This window comes from Aedes albopictus, chromosome 2, assembly GCF_035046485.1.
Source record: "Aedes albopictus strain Foshan chromosome 2, AalbF5, whole genome shotgun sequence".
In the NCBI taxonomy this organism is placed as follows: Eukaryota; Metazoa; Arthropoda; class Insecta; order Diptera; family Culicidae; genus Aedes; species Aedes albopictus.
This window is the reverse complement of record NC_085137.1, coordinates 53,483,446-53,510,097: the sequence shown is the minus strand read 5'-3', so window position 1 is coordinate 53,510,097 and position 26,652 is coordinate 53,483,446. Positions and strand designations below refer to the sequence as shown.

Here is a 26,652-nt window from a genome sequence, read left to right as displayed (position 1 = left end):
TATGCGGCCACGTAAATGAAAACCGCGTAGAAAAAGACCTGACTGTATTTCATTGCTCGCAAATAACATATTTATGGAAAGTTTGGATTTATTCATGCACTCCTCGATTCGTTTAGTGAACTTTTATAGTTTATTATTGCTTCCATATCGCAATTTTTACTTTAAACGTATTTCTAGAGCAATAATAGGCTAAGAGAATTTGAAAAAAAAAAAATCCATTTTAACGCGATATTTTTTAATTTGAGTGAAATGGAATACTTCTTGTGAATTCCTTAAGAAGTTCCTCCAGAGATTTTTCCAAGAAGGATTTCTCCAAGGAGGATTCCTTCATATTTTTTTACAATGCTTTTTATTTGCTACGATTTCTCTAGGAATGCCTGCTGCTTTTGCTCCAAAAGTTCTTGATATCATTTATCTAGGAATTTTTCTATGATTCCCCAAGGAATTTCAGAGATATTTGCAAGGATTATTTTTCGACATCTCTTCCACTGCTGTCTACTGTCATGTCATTTTCAGTTTAAAGGCTGTGTTTCAGTTGGAATGTTAAGTCAATGATAAGTAGATCATGTAATAGTTGTGCAATAAAGAGCTTAATAATAAAGAGCTTAATAAATTCAACATTTCTTTTACAATTTTGACACCAAGAACTCTCCAGGGCCACTGGCAAATTTTAAGGCTTAAAGTCAGCTTTCTGCAGAAAAATAATTAAAAAAGAAGGGTAAGGTTTTTGGAAAACTGAAATTATATGACATCTAACATAGATCGACGGTGAATGTTATTCTTAGTGTATTTTTTTTTTTTCTAAAAGTCCTTCAAATATCCTGACACATCTTCGAAGTCATCATTTCAACCCAATAAACCATTAAAGAGTATATTTTTTTGATGAAGAAAACCAGGTTTATTTTTCATATGCTGTTTTAAAAATTTAGGAAAATAAAGCTAAAAAAAACAAATTTAGAAAAGAGGCTTATAAATAAAGCAATATTTTATTTCAATTGAAAAAGGTCGCGTCTACGTGATGCATGCGATGAACAGGAAATGCTCTGTATGAGTTGAAAGAAGCTATATTTAGGTTGGTTTGATAGACCTAAAGCATTAGAGAAGCAATGTAATCCAAGCTGTATGTAGAACCCAACGCAACAAAAGTTTAAAATTACGTTCACCCCATCAGCAAACCCCTGGATGCCTGCAACATACCGCGCGTAAAACCAATAAAACCCAAGCCCGTGATCACGTCAGTAACGAATTTCATTACGGTCGGTGTGACATGCCAACCCACCTAGCAGCAAACTCGAAAACTTCTCACTCGGTGCCAGTTCACCAGCCATCGCATCGTCATCGGCGCTTGTTCTCGTATTCACCCGCGCGCTGTACTCATCCCATGCCCGCAATATACGTTTCATAGCCGATAAGAGACCGGCGGAGCCTCAGTCAGCCTGAGCGCTATGCAACCAACCGACCGACCGACCGACCGGCGTTGACTGGCTGCTGACTAAATCACACTGGCTGTGAAGTGAACCGAGTCATCGTATACACTACTGCACCTGCCCGTCTTCTCTGCCCAATCCGCCCTGGTCTCTAATGGAGTTATTTTTATGTTGTCTCTAATTCAATTTAAGCCCGAGCCGAGACCGACCGACCGACCGTTCTCGCACTCAGGTTGCTTCCCATTTTGCGGTTTGCTACTCACAATCACCATGCATTCCGACGCAGCACAGAACGGTTCACCGGTTAGAAGGTCCACCGGTTAGACATTTATCGCCATCACCGCCGTTATTGAGGCTTTAACTCAATCAATCAACGTAGATAACAGTCAGTGTGTGAATCATTTGAAGATCGGATGGTCGCCAAAAAAGAGATTCTCATTGACCCCGACGTGATTTGAACACGCAACCTTCTGATCTGGAGTCAGACGCGCTACCGTTGCGCCACGGAGTCGTTGTGACATTGGGCATTGTAAGCAATAACAAAATGCAGGAACAAGTAATTAAACATCACAAGCTCGACAAGAAGTCAGAAAACCCTAATTAATCCACCTAGCGGTGATGGTGCCTTTCTCGTGCCATAAAGTATCCTTTCAACAAAACACAAGTGATAAATTAAGTCCACTCAATATGGGTGATATATTTTATATGAGCATGATCGAAATTTCAATTGTGGATTTTTAATAATACCGAATATCTTCCCCAACTGTCCAAGGAGAACCATTTTACTTGGTTTCAGAAAATAAATTCTAGAAAACAATCGCCATATTTAATATTGAGGAATCATATAGATATTCAAGTAATCATTTTTTAAATCTTGACATATTTTCCATGCAAAATATACACAGCACATAAATTTGTAATATCCTCTGACGTAATTTTTGGCATTTCCGAACGTAATTTTACCTGTTTATATCGTCGTTTTCCAACAATTATCACACTCATCATGTACACCCTGTTTAGCACCGGAAAATGTCAACGAACCTGATCCAGAAGATAGGGTAGTGGAGGTAATTTGGCCCGGGGCATGTATTTTGGCCCACCCTGGGTTTTTATTACATTTATCATAATTATCTCTACCAAATCTTGGCAAATGATTATTGGAAGTTCCAATAATCATTTGCCAAGATTTAGTAGAGATTATATGATAAATGTAATAAAAAACCCAGGGTGGGCCAAAATACCTCCACTACCCTACTCGTTTATTTTCGAATAGGATGAATATGGGAGCGTAAGATTACTAAGACTGTTCGCAATGCTGTTTTATTTTGTATGGCGAGTTTTAAATTTTTTAAAACTCGCCATACAAAATAAAACAGCATTGCGAACGGCCTAATGATGGAACACACATCCTATATGAATTGTCTGTCGGTTTCATTCTAGCGATTGCTAGAACGCGATTTGAGAGTGTACCATCAAACTCGGTGAAATAGCTAAACGGCGGCGGCTAATTTGCTGCATTGAATGTATTTTTTTCATCACTACGTGTGTGATGTGCAGCTTAAACAATGTGGTATCTTAAGAATATTTTTGTAACAATATTACCTGGTTTATCACTCCTTTGGCATTAGGGTCATTTTTGACCCAAACCGTACACCACGCCAGCGACCTGTTCCCAACGTGATGAAAAAGGAAGGTTAAGAGCTTAAAATCAGTTTAAAACGCGCTACCGAGGTACAACGACCCACCTTAATATCTCCCTGATAACATAATTTTTCATATGACATGTTTACACTAATCGATAGCATTTTCGATTTTCTATCTTCTCAACCAGTAAAACTTGGAATTTTACCAACTAATAAAAGATTAAAATTAAAATCGATTTCAGCCATTTCTGATGTAAGAATGCGAAAAGTTTTTCCGCAGATTTGCAGATCGAAATGGAGCAAAGTTGTAAAACTTGATGTGAAAATCTCTTTGCTTACTCGCAAAATTTATGATTTGTGCAAGAAGGGCCGTTTTAAGTGTAAAAATGCGTATTTTGTAGTCCAAAATCGCGAGTACTTTTGGGGCAAAATGCGCCGGCCTTCGCCGTAACTCTAAAACAGCCGTTGGCGTTTGAATTATGACTACAGCAACACAGACGAAAATCAGAACCTTTCAAATGTGCATTAATTGCGTTATTAGCTGCAGCACTAACGTCGAGTAAACGCCGTGATGCATGCAACACTCAAACCACGTTATTTCTTGGCGTGTACATTTCGTGGCGCATTTTTCCCGTAACGGGCGGCGTGATTTACCACCCCGAAAAACTGAAAACACACATATTTGATCAATAATTAAAAAAAATCATAGCATAGCTTCTACAATGTTATTTGATTTAACGTTTTCAATAATTGGAAGAAAACACATTGAACTTTAGGATGCCGGCAACTGATCATTATTAATGAATGAATTAGAGGAAATTATATTTCAATTTCACTGGAAAAAGTCAAGTAACCGTTCGCAAATTATTTTTTCAGGTGATTTTCATGGATTAAGTGAAACCCGCTTGGAAGCATAGTGAAACTCCAAAAAAAGTTATTGGAAATTTCGCACTGTATCGTATTATAAATTGTATAGTGACCCCACAATTTATGAATCGGCAAAAATGACCACAGTTTATGGATCACTCATTTGATCAACATGGTGATTCATAAATAGTGTACAAAATTAAGGTGATTCATATGTAGGGTATCGGGATGCTTCGTTGGCATAGTCCCCTCGTTCGGCCTATCTCAACGTAAACCAAAAACTCAATCAAACACGCATAACTGGATTTCGGAAAAGCTATGCGGCAAACAACTGTAACATTTCGTTTCAATTTTAGCACTTTGGAACATTAAAATTGAATGAAAATGTCACTTTGTTTCACTTTTGTAGACGCCATGATTCTTCGGCTTGGTGGGTAGTCTATACACATGATCATAAATGGCATGATTCTGGAACATTTCGAAATTACTTTTCAATAACTGAACATTTGAAGCGACGGTCAAACATGCTATTTTAAACTTGTGTTTTTGTTTTGAACGAATAATAACTATTTTACAAATTGAATGTGGGCCGAATATTGAGGACATTTTTTTTCACTATGTACCCAAATCTTAGCCCATCCGTCAAAAACACCGATAAAAAGACGTCAACAACATTTCTTGCGTAAGAACCAGAAAGAACGAACAGGAAGAAAGATTTTGTGTGCGGTGACTGTAAAAATATAACACAATAATAGGGTTGCGTTGTTTTTGTTACTAAATTAAGAAAGAACTTTCGTTTAAGTGCTTCATTTATAATTTTTTGAAAATTTGGCTCCGAAAATGTAATTTAAAAGTAAGATTGGCGAACAAACAGAGATAATACTTCAACAGAAATGTTGAAAAAATGAGATAATTAGTGGTTCTAGTGCATGGAAAGCAATAGGCCAACGTTGTATCCACTAATAGGCCAATTTTTGTACCATAGACCAACGTTGCATACCATCGCATCGAATCTTTTCAACTTAATTAAATAAATTCTTGAATATTTACGTTAGTTTACTTCCAATTGATGAAACATGCATTGCCTAGAGTGTGTAAAAAGGTCAACATATTATTTCTTGTGCTATTAATTCATGAGTTATGGTCAAAAATGTCAAGACAGCTTGCAAATTAGGCCAAGGAATGGTACATATACCCTATATGGTTTACAACTTCAGGTGGATTTTACTGCAGTCGAAAGTATGCAAAATTGAATCGTGTAGTTGTCATCCATCACTAACGATCCATGCATGAATGTGATGATGGCAATATGTTCTGTGCATTCAATTGACTTTTTGCGGCTCCGTGGTCGTGCGGTTAGGGTCACCAAGCTCTTAGTCGCATCGTGCTGAGGAGTGCGGGTTCGATTCCCGCCGCAGCTGTCAGGAAAAGTTTTCGACTGTGCCACTGCACTGGGCGTTGCATGCTAGTCCGTTGTCTAGTGTCGTGCTTCCTTCAAAGAGCGAAAAGCTCACTGGAGAAGCATTGAACGTGTCCGTGTCTTTTTAATTGTTTCCTAATTTTCAAGGAACTATTTGGTGGTCGCCGATGGCACGGAGACTAACCGAATTTTTAATTCTCGCGTTTAGTATCATACAGGCGTATCTACAATGATCATTTCTCTTCATCGGTTTTCTATTCGGATTATCCCGGGAAATACGACCAATATTCGTATGATCTCTTGGCCAACAGCGGAAATGTCAAGCGTTTGCTTTGATGTTGGTTGATGCGTGCGGAATGATTTGGAAGCGAAAAATTACTTAAATTGTACTGGAAAATTTGTGTACATTTTTTCTATCCAATTTCACATTTGAAACGTCAACTTCGCGAGTGTAATGATCAAGGAACTGGTTACGCTATCGATGGCTGTATTTGACGAAACTGTGTTACCTTCGCTTTGCAACCAATGTTCATTCACGCAGCGTGCGTCGACTCACACGAATGAGATGATCGTGATTCGATTTTAGCGAAGACCCCATTATCAAGAAGACTTGCAGCACTGCAGAAAACCGGGAGTCACTGCTAGCAGCGCCACCGCGGATGAAGGTGGCACTATTCATAATAGTGTGTGTAAATCTTCATACTCGCACCAATACACTCTTACACTTTTATACAAAGGTACCACCTTATCTCACCAGGCGGCGGTGCTGTCGGTGGCGCTTGCCATTAGTATGAGAAAATAACAGAGTTGCATGTCTTCTTGATGAAGTAGTCTTCGATTTTAGGACGATTGCCGTACTGATTCGTCATTCCAAAACAAGATTTTGACAATTTGGGCTGATCGGACAAATCAGTCGATTTCGGGATGGAGCTTGCGTTAAATGCACCTAACCGCCGTCTAGCTCGTTAGCGCCGCTCTTTCGTCGTCGTCGTTTGCTCTCACATTCTCTCCTACTCTCGTTCTCTTGGTGTACAGTGTGCTGCGGCGGCCGTCGTCGCGGTCGTCACCTGCTAACCAAATTACACCTGTCGCTCGGGTGAAAAATGCTGGCCCGGATCACTAAATCGGCCATAACTCCGGAACGCCTTGACCGATCCGAACCATTTTCAATAGCAAACAATGCGGTAAAATTCCGGTTCGATTCGAGCTATAATCCGAAAAATCGACCAATGGGAAGTGCCTTAAAAATGAGTGAACTTATTTTGTTCACAGACACACATACATACACACATACAGACATCATCTCAATTCGTCGAACTGAGTTGATTGGTATATGTGACTTGACCCTCCGAGCCTTCTAACGAAAATTCTTTTTTTGAGTGAACATATAGCCTTTCAGTTCACTTAGGTGAACGAGAAAGGCAAAAAAGTTATTCCGTTTTAATCTAGGCACGAGAAAAAAATACAAAACGACCATCAACGACATGGAATTAAATCGAAAACTTTTCCAATTTACAAGTTCACCCTGTTGAACCTTGGCCGAGTTGTCGAACTTGCTCGTCATTTTAGTTAACTGTCATTGTCTGCATCGAATGGCAAGGGGAGATCGGGGTCAAATGCACGACTATAGGGTTAAGGAAACCTGGTAGGATTTTTTTTCCAATTCCATTTCCAATTCCATTTCCAATTCCATTTCCAATTCCATTTCCAATTCCATTTCCAATTCCATTTCCAATTCCATTTCCAATTCCATTTCCAATTCCATTTCCAATTCCATTTCCAATTCCATTTCCAATTCCATTTCCAATTCCATTTCCAATTCCATTTCCAATTCCATTTCCAATTCCATTTCCAATTCCATTTCCAATTCCATTTCCAATTCCATTTCCAATTCCATTTCCAATTCCATTTCCAATTCCATTTCCAATTCCATTTCCAATTCCATTTCCAATTCCATTTCCAATTCCATTTCCAATTCCATTTCCAATTCCATTTCCAATTCCATTTCCAATTCCATTTCCAATTCCATTTCCAATTCCATTTCCAATTCCATTTCCAATTCCATTTCCAATTCCATTTCCAATTCCATTTCCAATTCCATTTCCAATTCCATTTCCAATTCCATTTCCAATTCCATTTCCAATTCCATTTCCAATTCCATTTCCAATTCCATTTCCAATTCCATTTCCAATTCCATTTCCAATTCCATTTCCAATTCCATTTCCAATTCCATTTCCAATTCCATTTCCAATTCCATTTCCAATTCCATTTCCAATTCCATTTCCAATTCCATTTCCAATTCCATTTCCAATTCCATTTCCAATTCCATTTCCAATTCCATTTCCAATTCCATTTCCAATTCCATTTCCAATTCCATTTCCAATTCCATTTCCAATTCCATTTCCAATTCCATTTCCAATTCCATTTCCAATTCCATTTCCAATTCCATTTCCAATTCCATTTCCAATTCCATTTCCAATTCCATTTCCAATTCCATTTCCAATTCCATTTCCAATTCCATTTCCAATTCCATTTCCAATTCCATTTCCAATTCCATTTCCAATTCCATTTCCAATTCCATTTCCAATTCCATTTCCAATTCCATTTCCAATTCCATTTCCAATTCCATTTCCAATTCCATTTCCAATTCCATTTCCAATTCCATTTCCAATTCCATTTCCAATTCCATTTCCAATTCCATTTCCAATTCCATTTCCAATTCCATTTCCAATTCCATTTCCAATTCCAAGAAGTAATTTCTAATACTTGATGATTCCTTTGGTCAATATCAAGCGCAATTACATACAAGTTTTTAATTCGTTCTTTATTTATCCAAAATAAGTAGTTACTGCATTTTACTAAACTTTATTTCATCTCAATTATGTTTTTATTTCAGTTTTTTTCAGTTTATATAGGTATTTAAATTTAATTTAATTTCATTTGATTGAATTGCTTATTATTTGTTTAAGTTGTTTATAGGTTATTTTATTTTGTTTAGTTTGCTTTACTATAACATTAATATTTATTTATTACTAGCTGTCCCGGCAAACTTTGTCTTGCCAAGCTGTGGTGGTTTGACAACTGTTGGTTTCATTCCAGCACTGCACTCTAGATCAGTTTTATTGCAATCGTGCTGATTTTCTTCCCAGTTCATAAAAAAATCAGGATTTATCAATTTTCTTACTTTTTTAGATGATTTTCACAACTTTTATTACTTATAAATACAGCCACCACGAATACGAACCGAACCGTGCAAGAGTCATGCTGATCTGTCCACCCGTTCTTAAGTTTTGTTGCCTCAAAGGAACTTCAAACTCATTTATATATATATATATATATATAGATAGACATCATTTTATGCAATCAAATCATTGTTCATTTAGTTTTTAATTTCATATAATTTCATATTGATATATTTGGGATTTTTTGACTGGAATTGGATCTTATTGCGTAGAAACGGCTATCTCAGTCTTAATTTACAACGATTTATTTTATTCTACCCGACGTTTCGGCATTGGGTTTTGGCCTTTTTCAAGGGAAAAATTGTCTATCGTCCTTGTCGTTGTCCAAATGCAAATTGTAACAAGGACAAGGACGATAGACAAATTTTCCCTTGAAAAGGCCAAAACCCTTGGCCGAAACGTCGCACAATGGGGAAAAACCCAAGAAAACCAGGAAAAAAATCAATAACTTTTGTCGCAGTGGAGTGAAAATTGCAAACAAAATCATTTCCGCTTGGAAAATGTCTGATAAATCGAATGGAACTAGTGTCGATCACCGCACGAAACTGTATGTCGACCTACAGAGTCGATTTATCATCGGATTCTTGATTTTTCATACTAAAAGATGCGTTTTAACAGTATATCTCATAAAATATATTGCAATTTTGAGTTTACTCTGGCATACAAATGCTTTAGAATGTACACAAGTAGTATTCGACATGAATATTTTTTATGTCGACTCAAGTTGGTTATTTTGGCAAAATTGATCGATTTTCATACAAAAATTCATAATTCTATCGTAGTTTAATAGGAAAACTAAATTATTTTCGCAAAGAAAATGTCTGGTAAATCGACTGAAACTAGTGTCGTTTACCGGATGAAACTGTATGTCGACCTACAGAGACGATTTATGACCGGATTCTTGATTTTTTGTACTAAAAGATGCGTTTTGTCAGAATCTCTCATACTATTTCTGAATTAACTCTGGCATGCCAATCCTTTAGAATGTACACAAGTAGTATTCGATATAAATATTGCTTTATGTCGACTCAAGTATTATTTTAACGAAAATGATCGATTTTCATACAAAATCTCATAATTCTGTCGTTGTTAACTAGGATATTTTGAATTTACTCTGACATACAATTCCTTTAGAATGTACACAGGTAGTATTCGATATAAATATTTTTTATGTCGATTCAAATTGATTATTTTGGCGAAAATGATAGATTTTCATATAAAAATTCATAATTCTGTCATTGAACACTTAATCGTTTCCGCTAAGAAAACGGCTGGTAAACAGACTGGAACTAGTGTCGTTCACCGGACGAAACTGTATGTCGACCAACAGAGTCGATTTATCATCAGATTCTTGATTTTTAGTACTAAAAGATGCGTTTTGTATTAAAATTATGAATTTATTTTGACATACAAATACTTTTGAATGTACACAAGTAGTATTCGGTACAATTTTTTTTATGTCGACTCAAGTAGGTTGTTTTGGTGAAAATGATTAAATTTCTTACAAATGATTAATTTTCATACAAATTAATACATGTAATAGTTAACAAAGAAGTAAATATTTGAAAACATTTGAATTTTGAACATATGTACACTGTAATTACTTCTGTACTCCAAATTTCTCTCTCTCACTATCTTCTTGGCATAACGTCCTCACTGGGACGAAGCCTGCTTCTCAGCTTAGTATTATATGAGCATTTCCACAGTTATTAACTGAGAGCTTCCTCTGCCAATGACCTTTTCGCATGTGTATATCGTGTTGCAGGCACGAAGATACTCTATGCCCAAGGAAGTCAAGGACATTTCCTTTACGGAAAGTTCCTGGAGCAATTTGGAAACGAACCCCCGCCCAGCATGGTCATGCTTGATACCCATGTCTTTACAGCTGTGGCTATATGGGCCTAAATACTGTATTCCAAATTTATTTTTATATCGTAAACAGCTATTTTATAACTCGAGTCGATTAAATCGACTCGCCTGCTATCACTGTAGAGTCGAGCAGAAAAGCTAGTACAAGCTTCTCCAGGAATTCCTCCGGAAATTATTCCAGGAAATCTTTAGGATTTCCTGCAGGAATTCCTCCAGGAATTCCTCCAGGAAGTCTTCCGGAAATTCCTCCTGGAATTCTTCCAGGAATTTCCCCAGGAAGTTTCTCTGACAGTTTCCGGAAGGAATTCTTGGAGGAATTTCCGGAAGACTTCCTGGAAGGATTACCGGAGGAATTCCTGGAGGAATTCCTGCAGGAAATCTTGAAGAAATTTTCGGAAGATTTCCTGGAATAATTTCCGGAGGAATTCCTGGAGGAATTTCCGGAGGAATTCCTGGAGGAATTTCCGGAGGAATTTGCGGAGGAATTTGCGGAGGAATTTGCGGAGGAAATCCTTGAGGATTTTCCAGATGAAATCCTTGAGGAATTTCCGGATGAAATCCTTAAGGAACTTCCGGAAGAAAACCTTGAGAAATTTCCGAAGAAAATTCTGGAAGAATTTCCAAAGGAAATCCTGAAGAAATTTCCGGAAGAATTTCTGGAGGAATTCCTGGAGGAATCCTTTGAGAAATTTTCGGAGGAAATCCTTGAGGAATTTCCAGATGAAATCCTTAAGGAATTTCCGGATGAAATTCTTAAGGAATTTCCGGAATAAAACCTTGAGGAATTTCCGAAGAAAGTCCTGGAGGAATTTCCAAAAGAAACCCTGGAGGAATTTCCGGAGGAAATCCTTGAGGAATTTCCGAAGAAAATCTTGGAGGCATTTCCGGAGGAAATCCTGGAGGAATTTCCGGAGGAAATCCTGGAAGAATTTCCTGAGGAAATCCTGGAAGAATTTCCTGAGGAAATCCTGGAGCAATTTCCTGAGGAAATCATGGAGAAATTTCCTGAGGAAATCCTGGAGAAATTTCCTGAGGAAATCCTGGAAGAATTTCCTGAGGAAATCGTAGAGGAATTTCCGAAGGAAATCCTGGAGTAATCTCCGAAGGAAACCCTGGAGGAATTTCCAAAGGAATTCTTGGAGGAATTTCCGGAGGAAATCCTTGAGGAATTTCCGGAGAAAATCGTTGAGGAATTTCCGGAGGAAATATTTGGGGAATTTCCGGAGGAAATTTTTGGGGAATTTCCGGGGGAAATCTTTGAGGTATTCCCGGAAGTATTCCTGAAGGTATTTTCGGAAGATCTCCTGAGGGAATATCCAGAGGAATTCCTGGAGGGCTTTCCAGATGAAATCCTGGAGGAATTTCCGAAGGAAATCCTGGAGGAATTTCCGAAGGAAATCCTGGAGGAATTTCCGAAGGAAATCCTGGAGGAATTTCCGGAGGACATCCTGGAGGAATCTCCGGAGGAAATCCTGGAGGAATTTCCGGAGGAAATCCTGGAGGAATTTCCGAAAGAAATCCTGGAGGAATTTCCGAAGGAAATCCTGGAGGAATTTCCGAAGCAAATCCTGGAGGAATTTCCGAGGGAAATCCTGGAGAAATTTCCGTAGGAAATCCTGGAGGAATTTCCGGAGGAAATCTATGAGGAATTTCCGGAGGAAATCTTTGAGGAATTTGCGGAGAAAATCCTTGAGGAATTTCCGGAGGCAGTCCATGAGGAATTTCCGTAGGAATTTTTGGAGGAAATCCTTTGGTATTTAGTATTTAGTATTTAGTATTTTCGGGAGAAAATACTTTAGGATTTTCGGGAGAAAGTCCTTGAGGATTTTCCGAAGGAAATCTTTGAGGAATTTCCGGAGGAAATCTATGAGGAATTTCCGGAGGAAATCTTTGAGGAATTTGCGGAGAAAATCCTTGAGGAATTTCCGGAGGCAGTCCATGAGGAATTTCCGGAGGAATTTTTGGAGGAAATCCTTGAGGAATTTCTGTCACTAAACTGTCAAAATCACGAATCGACCACTCTTCGTCGGTCGGCTATCGAGCTAGTCGATTTCTGTACTAGCTTTTCTGCTCGACTCTACAGTGATAGCAGGCGAGCCGATTTAATCGACTCGAGTTATAAAATAGCTGTTTACGAAATAAAAATAAATTTGGAATACAGTATTTAGGCCCATATAGCCACAGCTGTAAAGACATGGGTATCAAGCATGACCATGCTGGGCGGGGGTTCGTTTCCAAATTGCTCCAGGAACTTTCCGTAAAGGAAATGTCCTTGACTTCCTTGGGCATAGAGTATCTTCGTGCCTGCCACACGATATACACATGCGAAAAGGTCATTGGCAGAGGAAGCTCTCAGTTAATAACTGTGGAAATGCTCTTATAACACTAAGCTGAGAAGCAGGCTTCGTCCCAGTGAGGACGTTATGCCAAGAAGATAGTGAGAGAGAGAAATTTGGAGTACAGAAGTAATTACAGTGTACATATGTTCAAAATTCAAATGTTTTCAAATATTTACTTCTTTGTTAACTATTACAAGTATTAATTTGTATGAAAATTAATCATTTGTAAGAAAATTAATCATTTTCACCAAAACAACCTACTTGAGTCGACATAAAAAAATTGTACCGAATTCTACTTGTGTACATTCAAAAGTATTTGTATGTCAAAATAAATTCATAATTTTAATACAAAACGCATCTTTTAGTACGAAAAATAAAGAATCTGATGATAAATCGACTCTGTTGGTCGACATACAGTTTCGTCCGGTGAACGACACTAGTTCCAGTCTGTTTACCAGCCGTTTTCTTAGCGGAAACGATTTAGTGTTCAATGACAGAATTATGAATTTTTATATGATCGGTTTTCACCGCCAAAATAATCAATTTGAGTCGACATAAAAAATATTTATATCGAATACTACCTAGAATTGTATGTCAGAGTAAATTCAAAATATCCTAGTTAACAACAACAGAATTATGAGATTTTGTATGAAAATCGATCATTTTCGTTAAAATAATACTTGAGTCGACATAAAGCAATATTTATATCGAATACTACTTGTGTACATTCTAAAGGATTGGCATGCCAGAGTTAATTCTTAAATAGTATGAGAAATACTGACAAAACGCATATTTTAATACAAAAAATCAAGAATCCGGTCATAAATCGTCTCTGTAGGTCGACATGCAGTTTCATCCGGTAAACGACACTAGTTTCAGTCAATTTACCAGACATTTTCTTTGCGAAAATAATTTAGTTTTCCTAGTAAACTACGACAGAATTATGAATTTTTGTATGAAAATCGATCAATTTCGCCAAAATAACCAACTTGAGTCGACATAAAAAAATATTCATGTCGAATACTACTTGTGTACATTCTAAAGCATTTGTATGCCAGAGTAAACTCATAATTTCAATATATTTTATGAGATATACTGTTAAAACGCATCTTTTAGTATGAAAAATCAAGAATCCGGTCATAAATCGACTCTGTAGGTCGACATACAGTTTCGTGCGGTGAACGACACTAGTTCCATTCGATTTATCAGACAAATTCCAAGCGGAAATGATTTTGTTTGCAATTTTCACTCCACTGCGACAAAAGTTATTGATTTTTTTCCTGGTTTTCATGAGTTTTTCCCCATTGTGCGTCGGGTAGAATAAAATAAATCGTCATACATTAAGACTGAGATAGCCGTTTCTACGCAATATTGATATATTTTTCATTCTATTTTCTCATTTATTTTTTCATTTTCATGTACATAGTTCTCAATATTTTGCTATTTTTTGTTGTTTTTTTCTACACGGTTAATGTTTTTGTTTGACTCCAATGTCAAGTTTGCTGTTATCATGGTTGTGATTTTAGCTTATGTTATTTTTTTTATAAATTTATTTCAATAAATAAATTTTTGTTTATTTAATTTCATTTTCTTTTTTTATGTAATATTATTTATTTGATTTTGTTTTAACAATTACCTTTCATTTCATTCATTTTCTCTCCTCTTATTGCATGTTCGCTCATTTCCACTCCTTTCCTTTCATTTTCTTTCCTTTTTTCCTTTTATCTTACTCCTTTCCTTTTCTTTTCATATATTTCCTATTTAGTATTCTTTCGTTTTCTTTTATTTTCTAACCTCTCTTTTCCGATCCTTCCCTTTTATTTTTCTGTAGTTTTTAATTTGTTCTTAAGGACAAGGTATTTGGAGTACATTGCTAAAAATTTCTAAAGCACCGTTTTTTAGAACCGTTGAACGGATTTGGATTAAAATGCATCACGCTGTTGACAACCACTGAACAAATAGCGTGATGCATTTTCATACAAATCCGTTCAACGGTTCTAAAAAACGGTGCTCTAGAAATTTTGAGCTATGTACTCCAAATACCTTGTCCTTAATTTAACCAGAATAAGAAGAGTTACTGCATTTTATTAAACTTGATTTTATTTAAATATTGTTTTCATTATAGTTTCTTTCATTTAATATAATTATTTTTTTTTTCATTTGATCAAATTGCACATTATTTTTTAATTTGCTTTTATGTTATTTTCTGTTGTTTAGTTTGCTCCACCATTATATTTATATATTTTTTATTATCTCATTTTATTCAATCAAATTATTGTTCATATAGTTTTTAATTTCATTACATTTCATATCCTCTCCTCTTCTTGGCGTAACGTCCTCACTGGGACAAAGCCTGCTTCTCAGCTTAGTGTTCTATGAGCACTTCCACAGTTATTAACTGAGAGCTTCCTCTGCCAATGACCATTTTGCATGTGTATATCGTGTGGCAGGCACGAAGATACTCTATGCCCAAGGAAGTCAAGGAAATTTGCTTTACGAAAAGATCCTGGACCGACCAGGAATCGAACCCGTCACCCTCAGCATGGCCATGCTGAATACCCGTGCGTTTACCGCCTCGGCTATATGGGCCCATTTCATATCATTTCACATTAATTTTTTTTTATTCTTTTTTCTCATGTTCAAATGATTTCATGTATATATTTCTCAATATTTTGCTAAATTTTTGTTGTTTTTTTCTACACTGCTAATGTTTTTTATTTTACTCCAATGTCAAGTTTGTTATTTAATCATGCTTGTGATTTTAGTTTATTTAATTTTTTTTATAAATTTATTTCAATTAACATATTTTTGTTTATCTAATTTCATTCACATTGTTTTATGTACATTAATTATTTTATTTTGATTTATGTATTTCATTAATTTTCTTTCCTTTCATTTCATGTCCGCTCTTTTCCACTCCTTTCCTTTCATTTTCTGTCCTTTCCTTTCCTTTTTTTCCTTTTTTTCCCACTTCTCTGCTTTCCTTTCCTTCTCAAACATTTCCTTTTCTTCATTTTCTTTTATTTTCTTACCTCTCTTCTCCTTTCCTTCCCATTTCTTTTCTTTCCTATCCTTTCTCTTCCTTTCCTTTTTTTCCTTTCATTGCCTGTCATTTTCTTTCATTTTCTATAATTTTCTTTCATTGCCTTTCATTTCTTTTAATTTTCTGTCATTTAGGGCAAGTGTCCCAATTATGGCTATAGTACCAATTATTCGTCATAGCTGATTTTCACCCTTCAACGATGTAAATCAACAAGAAACAATATGTGAACAACAGACCACGTTCACAAAAGATGGTTGCACTCCTTTAAACTTCACATTTTGCTCAAATTATGGTAGAAATAAATCATTTTCCTTAAAATTTCGGCTTCCTTGCGCCTTTTTTCGCCATAGTGTACCAATTATTGCTAATCCCATAAGGAATGCATGTAAATAGTGCGAAAAGGAACCAAAGTAAACAAATGTATCCATAACTGGTACAGGGTTCCTATCATTAGCACACGCTGTAATAAATACTAAATGTAATTTTGGCTCCGTTTCCATATTTTTTCTGTAAAGTATGGAAACTAAGCTATCTTTTAACATATTGATGACATTCGTTGATCTTCTCGTTATTTTTGTAGAAATAGTTTTCCTTAGGTAGTGCCATAATTGGTACATCCACCCTACTTTCATTTCTTCTTTTTCCTTTCATTTTCTTGCATTTCCTTTTATTTTCTTTCATTTCTTTTCAGTTCAATTCATTTGCTTTCATTTCTTTTCATTTCGTTTTATTTCTTTTAATTTTCTTTCATTTTCTTGTATTTCCTTTAATTTCATTTAATTTCCTTTCATTTTCTTTCGGTTTCTTTCATTTCTGTTGTATTCTTGTTTATTATATTCTATCATGTTCTATTGTATTTCTTTATTTTTTGTTCTGATCTAATATATTCTGCTGTTTTTTTTTTAATTTTATTTCATTGAACAATTAGACATTATTTTTATTTTACCCCTACAACCCCTTTTATTTCGAATTCCCGGTATCTACCGTCATGTGCCCCGGTGCTCAATGCCCGATTTCGATAGTGGGATGCACAATTTTCAATCTTGATGTCCGTTCCGCTGCACTACGTACCTATCTCAGTCGTTTGCAGTGCCATTGATTGGCGTTTCAGTTAGGCAGGTATGAGCTGAGTTTGTTATGGTGGAAAGTTCCCTGCTGCTTGTTTGGGGATGCAATTTGAGCGGAGATAAATATTGATGGAGTGTGCAAATTTAGGTGACGATGAGATGTGATTGGCATGTGTCACCGAATACGATAAAAGCGTATTTTAGATTAAATCGTTCTTTGCTAATGCAAAGAACGGAAGTTATCTCTCGAATGATGGAATGCAAACCTTTGAAGTCCTGATCTGCAACTAATAATATTCAGTTTTAATCGTTCCCAATCAGCTTAAGCAATTTAGGCTATTAGAACTAATTTCCCGGCAAACTTTTCCACAAGCTAGTCGTTCTCAAATATTTGCTCGCTATACAGAGTATAGCTCTTACATGATCCTTCCGGGCCGGCCTAACTATTTCATCGCAAATCAGCTTCTAAGAAAGGCACCGACGAGTGAAAACCCGGTTTCACGTTCCCGAAAATATGGCCCGGGATCAACTATAGGACACTTGCTTTCCGTTGATAGCTTCAACATATGCTTTTGGCAGTGTAAACTTTTGGAAAGCACTAGACCTGCTCTTATCCTGGCTGGAGTTGAGAAGCACCTTCACGAAATGTGCAGAAGCTTCCCTCCTGTTATGCTGGAACTGTGAGCAACTTTTGCATTATGCTCAGCAACAAAGAGGCAACCGACAAAGTTAAAACTTGATTTTCGAAGGGAATGGGGGATGTGGAGCATGATCCGTAACGGCAACAGCAAAATAAACAATCGACACAAGGCACAACTTTGCCCATTATGAATTGCCTGCGCAATCTGAATGTATGTGTGTAAGTATGGGGAAAAGTTACAAATGTGGCTGCTAGAATAAACCGCATGTAGTTTTGTAAATTTCACAGTTGAGCAGTTCCGGTAGCAACTTTTGTGTTCGTACAGATTGGTGGAAAATTGAAATCGGAGTGGAAATGTCTCTTCAAATAGTTAAATCTATGATAACTAAACACTGATTAGGTATACATTTTAGGAGCGTGGTAAATTCCTTCTGTTTCCAGGAAATTACACACTAATTCTTTTGGAAGTTCTTACCAGAATTCTTGCAGAATATGTTCGCCAAAAATTCCTTCAAAAGTATTTGCGATAATTCTGCAATCGAGTGGAGAAATCCCTGGAGGAATCCCTGGAGGAATTCCTGGAGGAATCCCAGGAAGAATTCCTGAAGGAATCCCTGGATGAATTTATGGAGAAATCCCTGAAAGAATGCCCGTAAAAATGCCTGAAGGATTCCCTGGAGGCATTCCTGGAGGAATCCCTGGAAGAATTCCTAGAGGAATCCTGGAGGAATCCTGGAGGAATTCCTGGATGAATCCCTGGGAATTCCTGGAGGAATTCTTTGAAGAATTCCTGGAGGAATTCCTGGAAGAATCCCTGGAGAAATTCCTGAAGGAATCCCTGGATGAATTTATGAAGAAATCCCTGAAAGAATGCCCGAAAAAATGCCTGAAGGATTCCCTGGAGGAATTCTTGGAGGAATCCTGGAGGAATCCTGGAGGAATCCTGGAGGAATTCCTAGAGGAATCCTGGAGGAATTCCTGAAGGAATCCTGGAGGAATTCCTGGATGAATCCCTGGGAATTCCTGGAGGAATTCCTGGAAGATTCCCTTGAGAAATCGCTGGAGTAATCCTGGATGAATTCTGGAGGAATCCCTGGAAGAATGCCTGAAGAAATTCCTGAAGGAATGTCTAGAATAATTCATGGAGGAATTGCTAGAGAAATCCCTGGAGGAATTCTTCGTGAAATCCCAGGAGGAATTCCTTTAAAAAAATCCCGGGAGCAATCCTTGGAGGAATTCCTGAAAATATCCCAGGAGAAAGTCATAAAGAAATCGCAGGAGGAAATCTTGAAAATATCCTGAAATAATTCCAAGGAGAATTCGTTGGGGAACTGCCGAAAGAATCCCGGTAGCAATTCCTGAAGGAATTTTACAAATGAACCGAGAAAACAATCTAACTTAATTAAAAATTTCTTTCACTCTTCATTCTATTCCCTCAACACGTCCAGCTGAAACTCTTCCACAGTAATTTGCACCAATAGCATAAACACTACTGCTAGCTTGTATTCTCCGCAGCTGAACCAATTCCACTCGGGCTTTCCCTCCAAGTGGAACAACGCTAGCCCGGTCATTGTCGGAACGAACTTTCTCCTCTTCAAGAGCCGCATCAAGGGAACCCAAACCAGAAATAGCACTTTTTCTCGCTCACTGCTCCTTGCCACTTCAAAAGAAACGTTCCGTGTTTTTCTTTCGGTTTCTATGAGTCCTACTGCACCAACGAAGGGCATTCCTTGTCCAACCACCATCCTGTAGCACCATCGCCTATGTGCCCCAACCCCCTCCTTTTTGACAAGCTACTTTGTGTTTAAAACAAAGTGGTCCCCAGCATCAGCAGCTGTGCGAACGGGAAACAATTGCAGCTGAAACAACACACAAAAGTTCTCCTCAGTTTCCTCCCGGGAGAAAATTGAAAAGCACTTTTCTCGTTTGACTTTTTTCCGCGCCACCGAGCAGCAGCCGCGCGGTGGCGAGGAAGAACTTGTGAAAGCGAGAAAATTGGAACCTATCCAGCGCAGTGCAGCAGCAGCGGCGGCGGTGGCAGCGATCGGGTTTCAGTCGGGAAATTTGAATTCAATTATGTCGAGCTGCGAGTAAATCATTTGTGAGTGATTTGTGGGAGATGTGGCGATCAGGTGGCTCCATAGCTCAGTTGGTTAGAGCGTCGTGCTAATAACGCGAAGGTCGTGAGTTCGATCCTCTCTGGAGCCAATTCTTTTTACTATCCCATTCGATAAGCGTATCAATTCGTTGTATTCCCTGTTTTTTTTCGGCGCAAACGTTCACCAGCAACAGATAGCGAGATGGGAAGAAATAGGCGCCATAAAAATTATCAAACTTCTTCGGCGCCACCAGCAACACGAACTTGGATAGACACAATCGCGACTCGACGGCGTTTGGTCTGGTCGTTGCTTCTGCTATTGATGATGTTATTTATACTAGAAGCGAGAAGCTGTCTGCCTAACATAAATCTTCAGAATTTTCTATCCCCTTCGTTCCACTCTTATACCTACTTACCTATCAATATACACATATTTAGTTTGTGCCAGTTGCCTATGATTTCCAACAGATGGCAACCAGTGTCGTGCTCTTAGTCATCTCCGTCGCCAATGAAGGAACGTGTTTGTGTGTAGGTATATGCAAGTCATAAGACTTGTTGACTAGAAACTGAAGCTCACGTAGCTCATAAAACGAATGCTAGGGAGGTATTACGATGGTGCGAGAGGCCATAGTATGTGAATGTGGTAACTGCTTGTATTAAGTGATGAACGGCGTACCACCTACCAAATGGTACTCGTTTCATACAGCTGGTCGACGATGGCGAATAACCTAGTGAGTGAATTCAATTAGAGTCGGTAATAAAACAGAAGCGTCTGCTTGTTTCTTCTTGCATTTCATTTCCAAAAATGCGAAATTTATTGCAGCTCAACATAAAATGAGCTGTTGGTTTCCTTAGAAAAAGATCTGCATTGAATGGGATGTATGGGAACAATCACTAAGTCGATACATCAACTTATAGAAACATGGAAGCGCATGGTCGCTGCTGGTTTCATGCAGAACTAGTAATGGTTAGCTGTCATTCTTGGCCAAAGAAATTGTAGAGCTTTCTGCATCTTCCTTTGGTGTCTAACTTACCTTTCCATCCCATCCCGCGGCAGTCGCAAGCACGTGGCAATGACAGCACTCGACCGTTGGACTGTTGTCGAAGGCTCAGAGATAAATCCTAGATATTTGTGCTCTACCCCCAAATAATTTGTGCGACTCGTTTAATGAAGAATCTCAAGCAAATTCAAAAACAAGTCACGAAAATCAGCGTAATAACTTGCGAAAGCAATTGAGCAATTGCCAAAGAAATTCTTGAAGAAATTCCTAAAAAAAATAATGAATAAATAGGCAAAAGACCATCCAAACTGCTGCAGAATTTACCAATTTTCCTACTGTAGAATTTTCGAAGGAATAGTTTAAATAATGCTCATAAGAATTACAGAAGGAATTCTTGATATCGCTGAAAAAGTTTTTGAAGAAAATGTTTTTCAATGTAATTGTCAAAGAAATTTCTAATGCAGTTTTATAAAGAAATTCTTAAAGAAACTACCAAAGATTTTTCCAAAAAAAAAGCACAAGGAATTTTATAAAGTAAGGCCGTTACAAATATGTATTTCACTTTTTGTCCCACCACTCTTTGGCTAGTCGAAAGGGGATAAAATAATAAAGCATTTAATCTGAAAAATATTAAAAACTCATCGTATTTGTTAAAGAGTTTTAGACAAGACCCGATATTTAAAAAAATATTTTTTTTTATCTGCCCCCTCAAAATGCAAAATCCAGCCAAAATTTTTTGAAGGGGGGGGGGAGACAAAAAGTCAAAATTCAATTTGTATCACCCTAATTGGAAATGACACTGCTGGAATAATGAAAAATCAAAAGTTTTACTGAAGAATTAAAGCAAATGCTTGAAAAATTCCCAAAATAATCGACAATGAATTTAAAAAAAATCCGAGGGATTTGATGGTGATATTTTTTAAATATTTGGTAATTAAAATCCTAACTGCTACGACTACTGCAGCCTAGACTGCAGCAGTTTTCTAAGTAATCACCGATGAAACTTTCAAAGGATGTGCGAAATATGTTTTTTTAATCCAAACATTTCACAGAGAATATGCATAAAGAAACAAAGATATTGCCCAGAAATTTGAATGAAATTTACAAAGAGTTTCCCAAGTTTCATAGCATTTCAAATTTCCAAAGTAATTTTCACATAATTCTTAAATCGTTTCGTTCGTTGTGGAAAATGCAAAAGTTTTCAAAAAAAAAAAAATGGCCGAGAAAATTCTCAGATAAATTATCAAAAGAACGTATTGCTGGAAAAGAATATACCATGAATGATAAGCGTTTCAGCAGTTTGAAAAAAAAAACTCAGAAGATTTCTTATGTAGGTACACAAGATAGCCTTCAAACAATGCATTACGACTAATATATAACACATGTCGACACCTATTTGATGAATACTCAAATTATTTCATAAATAAGTAAAAGCAGCGTTTTCTTGCTATTAAATGCCATTACCTGCGCAAATCACACTCTGTTATTTGTCCTTGGTAATAATTTTAGGAATAATACTACCCTACAAGTTTGCCGAACATCACGTTTTTGTAACAACCTTCTGGACTGAGTTAATCGTTTAACTTATGATTGTCAGGTGAGCGAATGTAACCGATTCGTAGGTTCCCAAATTTTTTGTAGGGAAGTAGGAAAATGGATGAGATATAAGTAGTTAACTCTAGTTAAACCGCACAAAACAAACCTTTCTAGAGAATGGTACTATCTGGGAAACGGTACATTCTGGCATATGTTTTATTTTTTTTAGGAATGATTCATTCAGGCAAATGGTTTACTGGCGAATGTCATTCTGGTGAATGTTTTACTGATAACACAGCGCAACATTTTTATGTCTCAAGAGCAAACTTATGTGTCTCCGGAGGTTTTTGTGGCCGCTGAATCCGAATCCGGGCTCAGATTTGCTCCAACACGTCACAATTTTGAGCTATACCTCAATTTATAGGGCAAAATATGCGATTTTGGGCTTTTTTGACTGCAAGCCATTAAGCATGGACATATTTTTTTGAGCAATCAAAAGGTTAATTGGTCAATTAACATCTGAATTAACAACTCATGCAAAATATTTCGTTTTACCTAATCAAATTTGATAGATTTAAGCGTTTTATGTTAGTATGAAAACTTGCATGCAACTTTTAGAGGGTGACTTGTATGGGGAATATCGTACCTAACATATAAATCGCTTAAAACAAATTTGATTGGGGAAAACGAAATATTTTGCATGAGTCGTTAATTTAGATGCTAATTGACCAATTAACCTTTTGATTGCAGTCAAAAAAGCCCAAAATCGCATATTTTGCCCTATAAATTGAAGTATAGCTCAAAATTGTGACGTGTTGGAGCAAATCTGAGCCCGGATTCGGATTCAGCGGCCCAAAATCTGTCAGAGACACATAAGTTTGCTCTTGAGACAGACCAAAAGTTATTTTTTGTTACGCTGTGTAACCATTCATATTGTGGATTTAGCACTAAATTGGTGTCGTAAGTAACTTCATTGATTTCCGGTGCCTTTCTTATACGTTATAGATAATGTTTGAATAAGTGCGCTTTTTACTAAATCTGATGCTCTTTACAGCGCACTTCTTCCGACGTTATGTTTAGCGCATAGGAAAGGCAGCGGCAGACAATAAAGTTACTTACGATACCAATTTAGTGCTAAATCCACAATACAATACTTGTTAACATCAGTTTTGGACAAGTCTTTTAGCAACAAATATTACACTTCTTTTTGAGCACATTCTATCAGATTCAAATGGAACACGTGCTCTTTTAGGATAAACAAAATAGGAATATAAACAAATATGAAAATTTTATAGAACTTTGGTGGCTTAATCGATTTCTTAAGAACTTGACCAAAACAAACCAGATCGTGCTTTTTGTTTCTGTCTATATATCTGTACCAACAAATTTAATAAACTCCACATAATACCTGTAACGAGATTTCTATAGCTTTGGAGGGAGGGGACTCAGCAATGTGTGACGACTCATAAAAATAATTCAGAAGGTTACATACAAAAAGTGTGACGGCGTTTTTGAAAAAGATCAATTTATACGTGACGTAATTTATATGAGAATAAGTGGAGTGCCCCAGCCCTTATTCATTTGGATCTCAGTGCAATTGGTATCAGCTCAGATCAATCACGGAGGAGCAACCATTGACATGTAAAGTCAGATTTGATCGATTTTTGGTCGTGATCGAATTTATACGTGACGTAATTTATGGACGTTCCCTAAGAACACAAAAAGAAAATCTAAGAAGAAGAAACGAGTATGTTAGATTGGCTCCTTTTAAAGATATCATCGATTTCCTTGCATATTATGTAGAGAATACGGTAAAAAACAAAAGCTCAAATCGTCACCCTCCCCCCCAACCATTTTTTTTATTTAAAAAACGCAAAGAAAGTCGAAACTTTGTTCTGATATCAATTTTAACTTGTATGTGTTACGAATACTTAAGATGAAAAAAAAAAAACAATAATAATATAAAGACACCATTGCCGATTGCCAGGTTCAGATCGCCGACAGTGGAGATTATCACCAAAGCTAATGATTCCATAAACCGCCCATCGTTCTACTTGATGTCGAAGAACAAGAAGTTGAAGCTTCCAATATAGTTAATCTGTATTGCAATCTGTAAACTGTAATTTGTTAAGAATATCAAATTGGTTTCTTTTTGTTTTTACTTATTCGTTTATTTGGAAGGCTCGGGCGCCACATGGGCATAACTGAGCCGAAATCTTTTGTTTTTACAATGGTTTTACATTTTACAATTTATTACTGCCTTAAAACTATGTTAGTTTGGGAAGCCGAAGTACTCGCGGCTGTTTCGAGGTTAAGTATTGAAAAAAAAATAAAATAATATTGGGAAGGAGGGATTTATGGGTTTAAAACTAAATTATTTGCTAACTTATACTAAAACATTGATAGGACAATTGTCCAAATCTGTAATGGAACCAAAAAGAAAGGTTTTTATCGGTACACAACGACAAGAAGAGGACAAACGGAACGGGGATGACGACAGACAGGGGCGAACAACAAAACCAAAAGGCGGACAACGAAAACAAGGAACGTACTACATCAAACTCTGACATCAACACGTTTCAAAAACTGGTAAATCAGGTTCATGTATTCCAAATCAAGTCCTGCCAACACTTCTCTAACGGGTTTCTGTTGTTTTCCTCGGACCCGGAGAATTTCATGCAGCTCAGATCTGACCTCACGATACTCATTGCATCCCCACACGACATGTTCGATATCCTGGTAAGCCACGCCACAGACACAGAGATTGCTTTCTGAGAGCCCGACAAATTGGTTTCATTTGAGTAAAATGCACCATCACATTTGAGGGACCTTGCAGGAGTTTCTTCTAAAATACTTTTAACATTTTATTCTAAAATTCCTCAAGGAGCTTCTTTTGCGATTCCCATTTTTGAGAATTCCATCCTTTTAATTTCTCCAACACTTCCTTCAGATATCCCTCCAAGAATTCCTTTCGGAGTTTCTTCTTAGTTTCCACCAAATGATCCTTCTGAGATTTCTCCGGGAGTTTTATTTTCTAAGGTTTTTTTTTAAGTTTATCCATGGTTTTCTTCAGGAGTTCTTTTAAGGTTTTCTTCTCCTCTAGTCCACCAGCAGTTACTTCGAACATCTGTTCAGGGATTTAAACCGGAATTTCTTTTGAGATTCCATCAGAAGTTCTTCCTGGGTTTCATAAAGAAGGTTCTTTCTGGATTCCTCCAGGAGTTCCTTCTGGGTTCCTTTCAGAAATTCCTTCCGGAATTTAATCAGATATTCATTCCGAGATTTTTGTAAGAATTTCTTCCGTCATTCTTTCAAAACCCCTCCAGGAGTTGCTTCTGAAATTCCTCCAGGAATTCTTTTTCGGGTTCTTTCATGAATTCCTTACTGGATTCTTCTGGGTGCTTCATCTGGGATTCCTCGAAAACTTCCTTCTAGAATTCATTCAGGATTTTTTCCCGGGACCCCTCCAGAATTTTTTTCCGGTATCCCTCTGTTCACTCCTTCCAGTATTCCTCCAGGATTTCTTAGAATTCCGCGAGGAATCTCTTTACGGATTTCTCCCATAGTTCCTTCTGGAATTCCTTCTGAATTTTCTTTCTTAGATTTCACCAGGAGTTCTATCTGGATATCATCCGGGATTCCCCAAAAAATCGGGATTCCGTAAGAAATTCCTCGAGGGATTCCATCAAAAATTTCGTCCGTGTTTTCTACAGAAATTGAACCAGGAGCTCCTTCTGAGACTCTACAAACATCTCCTTCTGAGATTCTTTCAGGAGTTTTTTCAAGATTTCTCCAAAAGTTCCATCAAGAATTGCTCTAGGAACTCCACACGGGATTTCTTTTGGAATTTGTCTATGATTTCTTTTCAAGATTCCTCCAAGAGTTTTTTCTGAAATTCTTTCGGAAGGTCCTTCAGGGATTCCTCCAAATCCATTTGGAATGTTTTCAGAAGTTTTTTTTCTGGGATTCCCAGTGAGAATTCCTGTGGGAATATGATCCTTCTCCTGTTGGGGGAACCTATAAAGAACACTATGAGAAATTCCTAACCTGCTAGAGGAGCTCCTTAAGAAATTGTTGAAGGATTTATTCGAGGAAGTATTCCTCGAATAATTCCATAATGCCAAAAACTTATTTTTTTCCCTTTGCAGCCTTAGCGGTGTGCAATGCCTTATAGCAAGCAGCAAACTATTGGTCGTGAGAAGCATTTTAGCGATATTGATTTTTTTTCTACGTACGTTTCAAACCATTTTGTCAGATACAGTTGTTGCGCCCGATAGCTACATGTATTATGAAAGGATGCTGGCATTTATGTCCATTATTTGTTATTTACATTAATGTGAATGAATAAAGAAATCATGCATTATATTTTTTCTTCGATTTACTAGTACTTAATACATGTAAAATTTTTATTAATTACGAAATACTTTTTTCAATAGGCTTAGTAGAAAGCTACGTAGCAT

At 37.1% G+C, this 26,652-nt stretch overlaps 1 long non-coding RNA gene and 2 other non-coding genes across 3 annotated transcripts in view; 2 read left to right on the top strand and 1 right to left on the bottom strand.

Moving 5' to 3' along the window:
- Positions 1 to 26,652, top strand: part of LOC134287603 (uncharacterized) — a 197,170-nt gene that overhangs the window by 151,104 nt on the left and 19,414 nt on the right. The window lies entirely within an intron of this gene.
- Trnaw-cca (transfer RNA tryptophan (anticodon CCA)) lies at positions 1,867 to 1,938 on the bottom strand. The gene has a single exon. It is a non-coding gene; the product is annotated as a tRNA-Trp (tRNA).
- Trnai-aau (transfer RNA isoleucine (anticodon AAU)) lies at positions 19,692 to 19,765 on the top strand. Its single transcript has one exon. It is a non-coding gene; the product is annotated as a tRNA-Ile (tRNA).